The sequence below is a fragment of the Triturus cristatus genome, chromosome 2_1, assembly GCF_964204655.1.
Source record: "Triturus cristatus chromosome 2_1, aTriCri1.1, whole genome shotgun sequence".
Taxonomy (NCBI): Eukaryota; Metazoa; Chordata; class Amphibia; order Caudata; family Salamandridae; genus Triturus; species Triturus cristatus.
In genome coordinates, this window is record NC_140581.1 from 945,027,330 (window position 1) to 945,044,836 (window position 17,507).

Here is a 17,507-nt window from a genome sequence, read left to right on the forward strand (position 1 = left end):
ATTTGAAACAAGCTAAAATATCTGAGCTGCTTAGGGTAAAGCTCAGGGTTCTTTTTTTAGACAAATAGAAGCCTTTGACTTTGTCGCCTGTGGCTCCCTTCTTTGTGGGACCCACATCAGTAGAATTTCAAGAATTGAAGCACACCTTTTTTGAATAAACCTACAAGGATGATTTTTAATTGCAAGTATTCTCTACTTTAAACGGGATTATGGAAATTGTAAATACACACAAGTCCAGCCCTTTTACAAGAAAAATATAGCCAGAGCAAGACCACTGTACTCTCAATCACGTTCCAAATATGTATTTATCTCTGGACGCACAATATTTGATGGTTTGGTAGAGAACTACAAAATCCTTCAGAGTACAACTAAGGTGTCCATGATCTAGTTCATGTTTAGAATTACTACCTGGATGGAACTTTGGCTGTGCGAAATGCAAGACCCAAATGCCAGAGGAAGCCAAAACAAGCATTGGCATTGCCAACACGTCTGGCTTTACAAGAATCTTGTATGGGAATGTAAAGCATTACAAATAGCAGGTTAATGAATATGTATTTGGGAGGAAGCAAATAACTGTGGAGTAATATTGGTGTAGGTTAAAAGGTCAGACCTATAAAGCCAAGTAGGAAAATAACTGCCCTCCTCCCCTCTATGCTTCTGCCAAAGACAAACAAGGAACATGATTTTGTTATCTAAAGACACTTTAATAGCATTACACTGCCATGCGTGTGCCACTGATGGTTCAGTCTCAGGCTGCTGGATAAATAAACAAAATGACCACACCTGTGTGGAGGGCAAGCACTTTCTTGTGGAAGCACAAACCTTCTGCCCAATCGAAACATGTACTCCTTGCTCCCAACATGTGGACAGAACCTCCCTCTCTAGTAATGCTCACATAATTGGCTGGTGACAGCTGCACTGTCAAGCCAGACTATAAAAACATGAAGCAGCTTCAATGTTTTTTTTCTTACTGTTTGTTCACATTCAGGCTTCTTTTACTGCCTCAGTGGTTCAAGGGGTGGGGCTAGCACTCAGTGCCAGAGATTGGATAGGGTCTTTCAAGGGTCCTGTATGCTTTTAGGGCATAGAGCTTTAACAGCAAGAGTGTAAAGCCCTTGTTATACCCCACCCCCACATCAATCCATCGGCTACTTGCACAAGATGTCCGCTACCACTCCTCCCTTGTCCTGTCTTGAGATACACATAGTGGCACAACACTGATGCTGCTGACCTCAGCTACTTACATTGCCATTAAGTAGCAATCTGGCATGGGCATCAAGTTATAACAGAGAAGTGCTATCAATGTGCTAACTTACTTTAGGGGAAATTGTATTTTTCTTGCTGATATAATGTCCCAAAAGGAATTGCTCTGACTCCCTTCTAACCTCCGAGAATCCAGACGCACCTGCAGACGTCGCAAGAAAGTATGGAGAAACACTAAAACCTCAGAAGCTCGGACCACCTACAAGAACGCCATGACAGAATACCATCAACGCATTAGATCCACCAGAAAGACCTTCATCCAGGACGAAATCCTGGCCAACTCCAGCAACTCTTCACCATCATCCAGAAATTCAGCAAACCCCCTAGCGAAGCCTTGAACGTCACACCTTACCAGGACCTCTGCAACAAACTCGGGTCCTACTTCCATCTCAGGATCAAGTCCCTCTATGACAGTTTCAATGAACAGACACCAGACACGAAATCCACGCCTACCCCCAGCAATGCCAGCCAGCCCACCATCTCAACCTGGACCCCGATCACCTCCGAAAACACCACCTCAACCATGAAGAGCGTTCATTCATGAGCCCCCACGGACCCCTGCCGGTCACACATCTTCCAAAGAGCGGCCCCCGCCATAGCTCTCGAGCTAGATGCACCATCAACACCTCCTTCGAATCCAGCACTTTCCCTGATGACTGCAAACACGCGGAAGTCAAGCCCCTCCTCAAGCAGCCCTCCACAGACCCTACGAACCTCAAAAACTACAGACCCATCTCTTTCCTCCTCTTCACTGATAAAGTCACCGAGAAGATCATCAACAGCCAACTCACGAACTTCATTGAAACCAACTCCATCCTCAGCTCTTCCCAATCCAGATTCCACAGCAACCACAGCACCAAGACCGCCCTCCTCACTGCCAGTGACAACATCCGCACCCTCCTCAATCAGGGCCACAAGCGGCCCTCATCTTACTTGACTTCTCTGCAGCCTTCAACACAGTCTCCCACTGCACACTCACCACCAGACTCCAAGATTCTGTTATACAGAACCCACAGAGATCAACTGTGGAGTACCCCAAGGATCGTCGCTCAGCCCCACGCTCTCAATATCTACATAGCCTCCCTCGCCGCCATCGTCACAAAACATGAGCTCAGCATAGTATCCTACATAACGACACCCAGCTCATCCTCTCCCTCACGAGGCAACCCGACATCACCAGACTCAGCTTCCAGGAAGGAATGAAAGACGTTGCATCCTGGATCAGCAGCAGCTGTCTAAAGCTCAACTCGGAGAAGACGGCAGTCCTCATCTTCAGGCCCACCCCTTCAGCATGGGACAACACCTGGTGGCCCCCTGCCCTCGGTCCCCCTACTCCCAAGGACCATGCCCGCAACCTCAGCTTCATACTCAACTCTTCCCTCAACATGACCCAAAAGATCTATCCCGTCTCCTCCTCGTGCTTCAACACACTCCGCATCCTTCGCAAGACCTTCGAGTGTAACCCCCATGAATCAAGAAAGACAGTCACCCATGCACTCATCACCAGCAGACTGGACTATGGAAACACTGTCTACACTGGAATCAACAAATCCCTTCTCCGGAAACTACAGAACATCCAGAACACTGCTGCCAGGCTCATCCTCGGCATCCCAGGACATGAACACATCACGCAGCAGCACCTATGACACCTCCACTGGCTCTTCGTCGAGAAGAGAGTAACCTTCAAGTAACTCACTCACGCCTACAAATCCCTCCACAACATTGGACCCCAATACCTCAATGATAGAGTTTCCTTCCATATACCCAAGAGAAACCTCCGCTCTGCCAATCTCACCCTCGCCAAAACCCCGTGCAAACACAGAGCCAGAACAGGTGGAAGAGCCTACTCTTACATCGCAGCAAAGACCTGGAATGAACTCCCGTTCAACATCAGACGTTCCCCCACTCTACACGCCTTCATGAAGAACCTCAAGACCTGGCTCTTCAGCTGAATCGGAGCTGCGTGACACCCCCCCCCCCCCCCAGGATCTTGAGACCCTCACGGGTGAGTAGCGTGCTTCACAAATCCCTGATTGATTAATTGATTTTGAAGATATATCACATGGGGCTGGTGAGCCAGGCATAGCACCACATAGGATGATGCAATTCTGACTGCCCCATGGCCATGCATCAGGGCCATCTTGTGGTGTACAGTAAATTATCGGGCTGGCTGTACAGCACAGCACTTTTGTAATTTCCACCATTCACATTGCCCCCAGGCAGCAGCCTGTAACCGATGGAGCACTGTGATGGAAATGCACACGCCAGGGGCCTCACTCTGCTGTCCCCTCTGAGATATTTGCTTTCTACTGAGCAATATAATTAAACACACATACATAAGATAGAGACACACACTTGTGTGAGGCTAGAAGTATAGACATGGAGGAATGACATTAAATATTGATCATAACAATAACAGGAGCAGATCGGTATCTTACCAGCCATGCCAGCGTTATTATACCTGAAATGTAATGCAGGGATACATGATAATCCTCTCCTGAGACTTCATAAAAGATTATTATAACTTCTTAGGGTACTCACCCCACAGTAGATAAGTTGGTTAAGGACTTATGCTGTCACCCAACAGTCCTCCATTGTACCTTCTTTGGATATTCTTGATTACTTCTTTCTTGGATTTTGGATATTACATTTCTTTGTAATTCATTGTATACTTTTGATCCACATTTTTGCCTTGGCTGGTCTTCTTCTCTTGTTCTTACTCTTCTTGAATATATGTATTAGATATTGCATTGTAAAAAAAAGTGCACCTACAACCAATGTAATGAACGCTCCTCAAATGTAACACCCATACAGTGTACTTAGAGGGTTTTTTTGGATCATGGCATAATGCAGCATTTCTGGATAAAAGTTGAATATTCAGATAAAATGAAAAGATACTACTACAGAAACATAGTGCTACTGTTCTGAGTGACACAGGCATGAAATTCAGTTAATATAGATTTGTTTATTCAGGGTACAACATCGCACTAGCAACCATCAGCCTGAATTATGAAATGGGGTGTGAAACTTAAAGTCTTTACTGAGCTTAGAGCAGCATCTGCCAAGTGGAGGCAGGAGCTACCGTGCCGTCAGTAGTTCATCCTCGCTTGTAGGTTTTAGAGTAATGGGTACATCTTTCAAATTCCCTGCTTATACATGTCAGCGGGATGAGTGCACTATTGTAATTGTAATTGCAATTATATATCACTTACAACCCCGACAAGGCGTCAATGTGCTTTTTCGAAGACGATTAGTGGTGAATTAGTTAAGCCTGAGCGGAGTTCAGAATACCGCAAAGTTGTAAAAAAAACTCTGCGAGCTACACGAGGTTCCACGAGCGAGTGGAGTTACTTGTTCCGCCCGTTCACGATGCGTTTTTGACATTCGGGAGCACGTATTACATACTTGGGGGAAATATCGCGCAAACTTCCACACGCAGTCACTCATGGGCGCGGCCATCATGTTTTTCATGTTTGCTTTGGTTTTGGGCCTGTTTTTCTCTAATCCCTATATCTTTTCAATCCTTTGTTTCTAAAACCTTTTTTCTGATTTTTTTTATTTATTATCTATCCCTTTCTATTCCTGAGTGAGCCGGGAACACCTTCCTTGCGGAACGCAGCGCCCAGAACGGGTGGAGGCCCAGGCCTTGTTTTCCGAGGTGGAGGTAGCTGTACTCGTTTTTTTTGTCCAGCGCCACTTCCCCTTAGCCCTGGCAGCAGTAGGCAGGCCTGGGTCTAGGTACAGGCTCTGGGAGCGGCACTGGTGGTCGGCGAGGGTGCACCAGGCAGTGTTTTGCACTGGGGTCCGGTGCACCCACAACGAACTGACGCACCAGTGTCCGACATCCTGGACTGGGAGCAGGGCCTACTGGACCTGCTAGGTGTTGAGGTTCCGGGGCTTGGTCAGTAGCTAATTATATTACTATTGTGTTCTTCTGTTCTGTGGTAATGCGAATATTATTTTTTTCCCAAATAGCAAGAATAATGCTGCTGCTTACATGCAGGTAACTTAAGTTTAAAAATCTAATATTATGTGATTGTTATTCTTCCAGACAGGTGCTCGGCGCTACTTGGTTGCAACTTTGCGTTTGCTTGGGCTGGTTATGTAAGAGAGGTTAGAGAATTTAAGTTAGGTAATGCAGATAGGAAAGACTTCAGTCCTTTCCTTTGTCCTGTCACTAAGATGGTGGTAGAAGTTAGTTGCTTAGTATTATTTGGTAATTTAGAGGCCTGCATGACGGGTCCTCTCACTTGACTTCAGTCTTAGTAGAACGTTTTGTAGTTTGCATAGTCAGTGAATAGCAACTAACCAATTTGGTTATGCAATATGCATGTGTCCATCTATGCATTTAAGAAGAGTTAGTGAATTGGCCCATCACAGGCGGTTACTGAGAGTTGATCTCAAAAGAGATCGGAACTGAGAAGCAAATATAATTTTTTTGCAATTCATTCAAAAGTCTTTGGAATAGGCGAGCTAGGTAGGTTTAGGATGCAGGAATTGGAATGGAACTGTGGAATAATAAAGATAGGAAAGTCCGCGACTGTGATACTAGTCTACTACTAGTTGATCTGATTTAGGATAGGTCATTGTTATTGCAATTGCCGTTTCCTGTCTAAAAATCTTTTTAGAGTGATTATTTAATATTTATTTATTTAACACCAATAATTTTTTGTCTCTTTAATTATGTCTTACATGATCATTCAGAGGCAAGAACGAGAGAAAGACTAGGTCTGCTGAAGCGGGTGCAGGAGCCGGAGGGGCCTCCCAGGGGCAGGAAGTAGCCTCAGACGCAGATGGCTCTGCTGGCCCCAGTAAGTCCTCCTGGTGTTAATATTAATCTATATTTCCCTAACGTTTACCGCAATATTATTTCCATTTCCTAATTTTAATTTTCCCCAAATCCTCTTCGATCTATCTGTTTCTAAATTCTTGTTTTTGCTCCATTACCTAATAACATTGTTATTTATGTCTGTTTTTTTACATCAAATCAAACTGCCTCTGACTCTGTATTAGTCTGTCTGTAGCTTGCTTTCTTCTGGTTTTCCACTTGTCTTTCCCTCTCCCCTTATATATTTTGTGGATTTCCTAGTGGTGGTACTGCAAGACTCAGACAAGAAATTGATCCTACTACTAGTACTAGTAGTACTAAAGACTCCAAGTAAGGTATTCTGCGCAGGTTTGTTGAGATGAGAAGTCTTTCTTTTACTCTCTAATGCTCAATCAGTAAATGGTGGTCACTGACGTTGGACACCCCAAAGTGGTGTATTTTACTTCATTTAATCCAGGGCTAGTACTTTTTTTTATTAGCAGCAGTTGATGGTCAACACTGAACAACTGATTACCATGCACCATGGCTGGAAGGAAGTATGAAGAGGATGAAGGCACCATTTTTTTCCAACCAAGAGAGACCTCATGTCCCCCCAGTTGGCCACTCTTTCTTCTTTTCAAAAACTTAGATGCACCAATAGCTCTAGCCACTGAGTCCAGTCCTTTGGGTTGTCCTCTTCTTGAGAGGCTTTTCAAAAATTGCCACCAACAAAATGCCCAACCGGATATTTTGTGATTTTTGATAGGACATACTCTCTACTCTACTCTAGTATCCGAATTGTAGATAGCGATGTGTGTGGTGTATGTATTATTATGTATTTTCAATCTTGCTAATGAAATGTGATATGTTTTTTCCAGGCTTACCGACCACTAGTGCCGGGGCTAGCGGCGAGAGCCATGTCACTCTGGAGGGAGCGGATGCCGCAGCTGCAGGGGGTGAGAGAGCAGGAGTGGCAGGCGGTGGTAAGTCATATTCCTTACTTATTGAGAGTGATGAATACACTCGCTGCAAGGGTGTACACTCAGTACACTGTACTGCTGCTCAGACTAACTTGTTATGAACCGTTGAAGAAGACACCCTTTACTTAACATTAGCCTTAGCAGGGGTTGAGTAACTAATGGCCTATTCTATTATATCTTCAACTCAGCAGAGAAAGTTTTATGACGGAGACAAAGAGTCAGACGACATGTAATGGCAGAGAAGGGTGCGTGGGAGAAGAAAGGGTCCCCGCGATGCATATAGGTGGCTGATAGGATGCATGGGTGGTTGAAGGATGGGTGAAAGAAAGCAGAAAGGATGCCTACCTGGGTGGGTGAGTAAAAATTTATGGGTGAAAGGAATCCTCCGGGGGGTTTGATGGGTCAAACTCAAAGGCGAGCAAGAACGCATGGGTGGTGGTTAAATGACAAATGCATGTTGTTGGTGAAAGGTTTGTTGAGATAGAGAATGATAGCCATGTTTGGATGGATGGATGCTTGGATGGTATCATAGTAGGTGAAGAGTCAGACTGGATGAATAGAATGTAAAAGAAAATTAAACTGTGCCAGAGTACCAAAGCCAAGGATGAAGAATAAAATAATGCTAGAAGGGCAATGCAATGATAAATGAAAAAAACCTGGGAAGAATAAACAAGGACTGTTTTTCCCAAGGTTTTTGATTCAAAGGTTTGAGGTTTCATTTCAGAATGGAATACTCCCTTGACTCGCAGTAATTTGCCAGCACAACATATATATTGTGTATGACTATGTATATGTACCCTACTCGCCCAACATCAATAGCCTCCCTCCGACTAAGAGGCCCAACCCCGATCCCTACTCATGTCATTCCGACCGTGCCACCCATGGGTGGCCTATCAGCTGCATGGTTAACTACTTACAATCAAACAATAGTAGTAGGTCATGTCATCATCACTTGACGTGACATTGTGCCGTATATCATCATCATTCATATTAAGCATATATCATGTGCATTGTTGTAGTAGTCAGTGTGATAGTGAAATTAAGCATTTGCCATTAATTTAACAGAGTATGGCCGTGATGGAAAAATAGACAATTGTGTAGTACAGGTGCACCACCTGCAGACAGTAGCAAAGTGATGTGAGTCTGCGACACAAGTATGTCTGTCTAAGGCACAAGCTGACTGAGCTGGCATGCCTACAAGATTAATTGTGCTAAACAAGAGAGAGAACAAGAATACTTATCTACTCCGTAGTGCCTAATGCCTGAAAGTCTAATCATCATCATATCCAAATCTTAGGAGCCGAGGATGTGAGGATATCACGAATGTTATGTACTGCTAGTGCTACTGTGCACTATAATGTTATGTGTATAATTTTGTGTTACTGTTTTGCTAAGAGTATTGGTTACAATTGTCTCTGTTCTTTCTTGATATAGCTACTCCTTCCCAACCCAACAGGCCGGAGTTAGCAGCAAGGACATGGCATTGGAAGCTGGAGGCCATCCGGACCGAATATCGCCAGCTGATTGTCCTGGCGGAAGAGGAGGAGGAGGAGGCAGCTGCAGCTTCCTCCAATGCCCTGGGCCCCATCCGGTGGTACGGCACTGTGTTCTGGCAGCCACCCACTGCAACTCATCCTCAACCACTGCTGCCCACCCCTGTTGTTCCTGCAGGAATTTTCGGCGCGACATGCTCCTCCGGATGGCGCGCCTAGATGCTTGGCTGGAGGAGATCCTGGAGCTCACGAGCCGGCACGCCGGCCATTAGACCTCAGTCTTCTTGACCCTTACACCTTTTTAAATCTTTTTTTTGGTGGGTGGGATGTTGGGAGTTGGGGGAAATTTGGGTGTTGTTCTTTTTTTATGGACATTTGGACATTTATTGGACATTGGTTGGGATTAGGGAGAGGGGAGGGTCAGGTGTTGTGGGTTTCTTCTAGTTTATTTGTCAGGGTAATACATTATTTATAGTTTTACAATACATATGATGTGAATCTTTTCTGGGGGGGTTACTCTTTTACGTCGCCTTGTTTCCTCCTTTGCTGCAGGGCTGCAGCCTGTTTTTTAAATCTGCCAATAGTGTACCACACACAAACCGATAGATGCGGTACCCTCATTTGTCCTACTACTGTCAGTCTCTCCTCCTAGTCTATGCAGTATGCAACTAAAGCCCCTATGAACTCAGAAGGATGTGGATGTGTGAATTAATTAATTTCCATAGTATATACATTATTGCCTCCCCCACACTTCTTCTCCTACTTGTGATTGATATTTGGCTAAGCGATGACTGCATGGTGATGGTTTGTTTTCCCAAGGTGCCATGGTGGGTGGTGGTAGCAGTAGTAGACAGTAGCATTTGCAAAAAAAGAAAATGAGATAGTCTGTCACCTGGGAGAGACTAGGGAACAAGTAGTAGAAGTACAGTACACAAGAAGAAGACTGCCAAACAAGAAACCATGATGATGATAAGCAATGCAAAAGTAAAATAAAACATAATGGTGGCAGGGATAGCCTAGTCCAAGCTACAAACTGAAGTTGACTCGACCTATGAAGTGGACAAGGGTAACCTTTAGTGCTGTAAGGATGATAAATCGATGCCAGCAATTAATTATGATGGATTATGTTCCTCTGGACAAAAAATTGAATAGCGAATACTGAGCATGGGTAGGCAATCTAATCTACATGTTGCCAGTGCGGGATATATATATATCTATATATATATATATATATATATATATATATATATATATATATATATTATCTACTGGCGGTCGCCAGTAGATAGTTATAGTTAGGACCGTGTTTCCATAGGAAATCCGCAACATTCTATTTGGAATAACTTTGGCGCCGGTTGACGAATCCTCGCGAAATTTTCAAAATAGGTGGGGCGCTCCGCTCCGCTCCTACCCTGAAAGTCTCGGGGGGATTCGTCAAGCAGGGGCTGAGAAAAAAGGGGGGTCCCAAAACGCATTTTCCCCATGCAATTTTCCATAGGGACCTTTAGTCCAAGGTACAGCCCGAACGGCTGAACAGAATTACTTGAAATTTGGCAGAGAGGTAGTCCTCAGCTCAGGGATGTGCCTTTTGCATATATGGAGTCAATCTGTTCAGTAGCTCCTGAGAAAATTGCAGTTAAAAGCACATACATATCTATAGCCGCGCACCGTGCGAGCACTCTAACGTGCGCGAGCATAATTCTGATTAGTGTTTACATGTTAGTCAACGTTCGAATTGGTCGAAATCAGGAAGTGTCGGCTGCCATTTTGTTTGTTTTCAGTGCAAGAGTGAAAAAGGAAGGTGGCGAACGTGAAAAGGGGGCAGGGTAGAGAGTTCTTGACCCCCTAGCTTTTGTCAGGGGGTCCCTGAAGGACACCGAAGGCAGAATTTTTTTTTTTTTTAAATCGTGGGGGTGCGCGCACCGTGCGCGCATGGTGAAAGACCAAAAAAAAAAAACTTGGTTTATTGTAAAATAAATATATTACATAACTTAGCATTTAAAAAAACGTACAAATTCACTGAAAAAACCATAGGTTTCACACACGTTATAGTTAGGAATTAGCATTTAAAAAAACCTTGCAAATTCACTTAAAAAACCATAGGTTTCACACATGTTATAGTTAGGTGGATATTTCACTCGTAAAAAACCAATGAAATTCCCCCGTTATAGTTAGTTGAGATAACTATAACTCGTGCGACCGCCACTCTATCACAAGGATGATGTCATCAGTGATGTCATGAGTGATGCCACTGACCATGTCATGAGTGATGTAATATGTGACGTCATGAGCAGAGGATTGCGGGCGCGCGAGTTATAGTTATCTCAACTAACTATAACGGGGGAATTTCATTGGTTTTTTACGAGTGAAATATCCACCTAACTATAACATGTGTGAAACCTATGGTTTTTTAAGTGAATATATATATATATATATATATATATATATATATATATATATATAGATATAGAGATAGATATAGATATAGATATAGATATATATATAGATATATTACCTACTGGCAGTAGGTAGTTATAGTTAGGACCTATTTTCCATAGGAAATCCGCAACCTTCTATTTGGAAGAACTTTGGTGCCCGTTGACGAATCTTCGCAAAATTTTCAAAACTTTTGGCCATCTCTGGTCCGCTCCTATCCTGAAAGTCTCGGTATGGTTCGTGTAGCAGGGGCTGAGAAAAAAGGGGGGTCCTAAAACGTGTTTTCCTTATGCAATTTCCCATAGGACCTTTAGCCGCAGCTACAGCCCTAACTGCTGAACGGAATTACACCAAATTTGGCAGAAAGGTAGACCTTAGTTCAGAGTCGTGCCTTTTGCTTAAATGGTGTAAATCCGTTCAGTAGTTCCTGAGAAAATCAAAATCAAAATCACATATATATCTGGGCGGAACCTAACCACACATCTCATCGTGAGATCTGATTGGCTGTCAGCACTTCATCCAAGAAGTGTTGGCAGCCATCTTGGGACCAATATACATGATAGCACCTCATTAAAAGGCATTGCAGTTAATAGAAGGTTTTAAGACTTTAGTTACATTATAAATCATTTGTTGATGGTACCATACTCATTTTAGGAATTGTGGTGTGTTCTAAGGTGATTTTACCATGTGAAAAAGCCTTCTGCTGTGATATCATGAATCATGTTTGAGAGAAAACTATTTTCTCATGCTTTTCCCACAGAGGTTTGGAAGGTGATCTATAAGCTAAACTGAGAGCATATTTTCAGTAAATTCACATTATCTTTCTCAGTAAAACATGTACATCCAACAAGGGCAGAGACTGTCAGTTGATTCCTTTGTGTTCTACTTCAGCTTCCCAGAGTGTTCTAAAGAACAACTAGAGCGCTTACAGTCCGACTTATGACGAACGTATTGCACACCTGAAGCCATCTTGATTGGAATAAAGTAGTAACTCTTAAAACATTTAATTTAAAAAGGAACAAAATGAGGGGGTTCATTTTGCCATAGAAAGTATGATTAGTGCTGCACAAAGAAAAATGAGGGCACATTTTGAGTGACTTCTCAAATCCTCTTCTATTTCATTAAAACATTCTGACATGCAGACTGAAACATGCACTTTCAATACCAGCAGCAGACTTCCCTGGTGAGCAGTAGCTTTACTACAGTGATCTAATGAGCAACTAGAGTGCTAACATTCTGGATTTATGGCAAATGTTTGACACATCTGAATGCCTTCTTGATGGAATCAAATTAAAAAACTGAAAGTATTTACTACTGAGGAGACTGTAGTAAATGACGAAATTAGGAAACTTCATAACAAATAAGTCTCCCAAGATGGCCACCAGAGACAAAAGAGCCCAAATGTAGCACAAATATCACCCAGATGTAGCCCAAGTATAGCCCAATGACAGAATGTCTCAGAGTGTTCTAACAAACAAATAGAGCGCTAACAGTCTTACTTATGACAAAAGTATGGCACACCTGAAGCCCTCTTGATTGGAATAAAGTGGTAACACTTAAAACATTTAATTTGCAAAGGAACAAAATATTTTGCTATAGAAATTATGATTAGTGCTGCAGAAAGAAAAATTAGGGCACATTTTGAGTGACTTCTCAAATCCTCTTCTATTTCATTAAAAATTTCTGACATGCAGACTGAAACAGGCACTTTTAATACCAGCAGCAGACTTCCGCGGTGAGCAGTAGCTTTACTACAGTGATCTAATGAGCAACTAGAGTGCTAACATTCAGACTTTATGGCGAATGTGTGACATATCTGAATACCTTCTTGATGGAATCAAAGAAAAAAACTGAAAGCATTTCCTACTGAGGAGACTGCAGTAAATGAGGAAATTAGGAAACTTCATAACAAATAAGTCTCCCAAGATGGCCACCAGAGACAAAAGAGCCCAAATGTAGCCCAAATATCACCCAGATGTAGCCCAAGTATAACCCAATGACAGAATGTCCCAGAGTGTTCTTAAGAACAACTGAAGCGCTTACTGTCTTACTTATGACAAAAGTATGGTACACCTGAAACCATCTTGATTGGAATAAGCTGGTAACACTTAAAACATTTTATTTTAAAAAGGAACACAAGGAGGGGGTTAATTTTACCATAGAAATAATGATTAGTGCTGAAGAAAGAAAAATGAGGGAATATTTTGAGTGGCTTCTCAAATCCTCTTCTATTTCATTAAAAGATTCTGACATGCAGACTGAAACATGCACTTTTAATACCAGCAGCAGACTTCCGTGGTGAGCAGTAGCTTTACTACAGTGATCTAATGAGCAACTAGAGTGCTAACATTCAGAATTTATGGCAAATATGTGACACATCTGAATACCTTCTTGATGGAATCAAAGTAAAAAACTGAAAGCATTTCCTACTGAGGAGACTGCAGTAAATGAGGAAATTAGGAAACTTCATAACAAATAAATCTCCCAAGATGGCCACCAGAGACAAAAGAGCCCAAATGCAGCACAAATATCACCCAGATGTAGCCCACATGTAGCCCAATGACAGAAGTGTGCAAAACACTTATTTTTTGTGTTTTTGAAGTTTTATATAGTGCAGACTTGTCCGGTATTGGAGTGCTTTACATGAGCATTGGTTACATCACACAAGATCAAATTCATTTTGGTTGTAGACATGGGGAGATTAAATGATTTGAACAGAATCACAGAATGTTGAGCTGAAGCAGAAACTCCAACCTGGTTCCCCAGTTGCAAAGTCTGCAGCTCTGGAAGTAACACCATATCCTCTCCCCTAAGTGCAACATTTAATCAAGTGGTCAACTGGATAAAAAAACAAAAAGATAACAAATAATTTAAAAGTGCTTTGTCGCTATTTGAAAACTCAGAAAATATGACCTCATTTTAGTTTTTTAAAGCACTAACCATAACGTTGATGCAAATAAGACCCTCTCATATATGTAATTTCTAAAGGAAATGCTCTAGGTATTACAGTTTTGATTACATCAAGATGACGTCAGGCATTCCACACTTGTGTAATAAATATAGAATGTTAGCAATCTAGTTGTTCATTAGGATACTGTTGAGAGGCAGAGGCCAGGGGCACGGACTCTGAAAATTGAAGGCAGGTAGGAGGGTGCAGAGGCAACAATTTGACCACACTGGGCAGGCAGGAACAGCAGTGGAAGCACAACAGACTATGGATGGCAGTGGAAATTGGGGCAGGGGCAACAAACCAACAATACAGGACTGGCAAGAGAGGCTGTGGCAATATAATAGACCATTGTGGGCAGAAGGAAGAGGCAGTGTTAGTACAACCATACATGCCAACAGACCCGATTCAGCCAGGAAACGTCCAATGTTTTTAAGCTCTAATGGGCTTTATTTGATTTGTCTTCTGTCTACAATCACCTCTTTTTCAATGTAACTCAAAGGGGAAAATCAATATCCCAGTTTTTTTTCAAAATCTCCCTCTAACCAAGTTCAAAATGTTCCCAAGTATGGTACATTGGATCATGGAAGGCAGGAGGAATTGGGGTAGGGACATGGACTCGGATAACAGAGGACAGGAGGGACATGGAGAGGTGCACCAAACTGACCCTACAGGGCAGGCATCAGGGTTTGCAGCAGCACAATACACCACACAGGGCATGTGGGACGGGAGTGCAGCACAACAATAGAAAGCAATAGGGAGGGGGACAGGACCATGCACATGGACAACAGAGAACAGAGGGGAAAGAGGCAATGGTAGCTAGCTGACCATAATGGACAGCCAGGAGAGAAAGCTGTAGCATAACAGACCATAAAGGGCAGGAGGGACGAATCAGGGGCATTACAATGGAACAGACAAGCCAGGAGGGAGGGAATAGGGGTCTGCACATGGAAACAGAGGGCTGGGAGCAAGGGGGCAGGGCAGGAGCAGCAAGATGACCATGGAGGTCGGGCAGGATGGGCACTTGAAACAAGACACACCATGGAGAGTAATAGTGAGACTATGATGACATACACACAGACCATGGAAGTAAGGTGGGAGGGGGTCAGTCTTGACCCTGTGCCTCATGGAAACAGTCCAGCCCGAACTGCCAAGCCATGTCTTCCCTGGACCGGAATCAAGCATCCTTGACCGGGTTCTGGCTATCAGCCGTCATCAGCCAGGATAGCTTGACTCCAGTGGCGTAGGGAAGACATAGCTTGGCAGTTCGGGCTGGACTGTTCCCATGAGGCACAGGGTCAAGACTGATTTGCATATGGCCATGTCTGAACTGGGGTGGCGTGGTGAGCAAAATAACAATGGATTAAACCCAGATCTGTGACTGGGGGTGAATGTTTTGCCAATGTGCAACATTCCGTCCATCATCTTGTGTGTTTTGCCGTTTGCCCTATGTGGTATGGGTATGCCCAGACGTGGGTCCCGTGCTCACTACGTCACTGGAGTCAAGCTATCCTGGTTGAAGAGGGGTGAAACCCCGAAACCGGTCCTAGGGTGCTTGATTCCGGTCCAGGGAAGACATGGCTTGGCAGTTCGGGCTGGACTGTTCCCATGAGGCACAGGGTCAAGACTGATTTGCATATGGTCATGTCTGAACTGGGGTGGTGTGGTGAGCAAAATAACAATGGATTAAACCCAGATCTGTGACTGGGGGTGAATGTTTTGCCAATGTGCAACATTCTGTCCATCATCTTGTGTGTTTTACAAAGATATGGATCCCAGATTGTAATATGTATGGCATAGCGCTGTGCGCTATAACATAGCCATCGAGGAAGGCACGTTAGATGGGGCAATATAACCCGTGCGAAGGCAAGTGTGGAATGACATATTCACAGGGTGGTGTTACAGTGCACATGGGCTAGAGAGTGTCATAGCATACACACTAGTTGGTGGAATACAACACAAAGGTGTGTGGCACTCGGCGGGCACTGGTGGGTGTAACACAGCATTGGGCTCAGCCAGGAGCACGCTGTGACTCTCAAGTGAGGTTCGTCTCCTTTCCGTGAGGGGGGTTTCTTGCATAGTTTTGGTCGAATTTTTGTCGAATCCCCTTTGAATGGCTTGGTGTGCGTGTGTATTAAATGTGCCCGCCAATAGCTACCCATGTTTGTATAAATAAACGACAAGGGTGTCTACTTGGAGAGTACCCACCGGCGGGGGCGCCGGGATTAGGCACGGTAGGGCATCAGACATGTTAGAGCTTCACTAGCGGTGTAAATACATTCCACGTGGATTCATTGTATGCATAGTCGCCTTTTAATGAATATCACGCAAATCGTCATGGTGATAGGTACATACGGTTTGTCCAGCATGTCCTAGGTGTTTCTATAAATATATTAAAAAAATAAAAATAAAAAACAAAGGCCGGCCCCGGGGGATGGGGTCCCCGGAGCCATAAGTGGCCTGAGGAAGGGGGCAATGCAGCCCCCCTCCTAAAGAAAATTTAAAAAAAAGAAGGCCATGCCCCGGGGGTTGGGGTCCCCGGGGCCAATTAAGGTCATGGGAGCAGGGCCACGCGGCCCCCTTCCAATTTTTTTTTTTTCAAAAAAATATTAGGGGGCAGGCCCTGGGGGATGGGGTCCCCAGGGCCAATAAATTAGAAAAAAAAGGGGGGGGCACACAGCCCTCCTTCTTAAAAAAATAAAATAAATAAAAGACAGGAATTGCGCTGGAGGCCACGCCTCCTCCTTGCAGCACTCTGCAAACGTGCCCTCTGGCCAGTTGTAAGTTGGGGAATTAATTCCCCTTCAATACTGAGGGTCCCTGAGGGCCAACTAGCCCAACAGGTATCTCCAGATAAGATTATCCCATTCTAAGATGGCGCCCCGTTTTTCGTTACGTATCACGTGACTTTTAGCGTAATCAATGGAAGTCACGGGGTAACTGACACGTTTATTAGATGGTAGCACGAACATCCCGGAGCGGCTGAGACAAAGCTCGGGACGTGAGAACTGTGCGGTGAGACATATGAGTGAAGTAGTGATAAAAGCATAAGGGCATTGACTCTCTTAGACATAGTGAGTGTACACCGATGTGGGAGGAAGAGGCTCAGACTTGGTGGAGAATTATATACGGGCTGCATTGTTTGATAACTCTGTGCTTGGATGAGGTCAGACAATGGAACACATCCTTAAGTAGAGAAGGGAGAACGCTATGATTAGTCTTAATACCTTTACGTCACTGTAACTGATAAATCTGGGTGATGTGTTAGATAGTCTGTGAACCACCTGTGTTGATAGACTGGTCTTTGATTCAAAAATCCTTTTACAGAATGCCCACAGTAGAAGTACAGGATCACCGCAAAATTTATGGTTCCTGTCTGACACGCTGTCGAGCTGGTATGAAAAACCTGAGCTGACAACGGGTAATGATACCCCACATGAATTTTATATGGATGGATTGAGTGAGATTGTGTTTTGGCGCTCAATGTGTAACTACAGGAATCCTTCTTTTCTATGTTTTGCAGTCACAAGTAGTTCATTGCAAATGTGCTGATAAGGTGAATGGAGTCCTGTTGCCCTGAA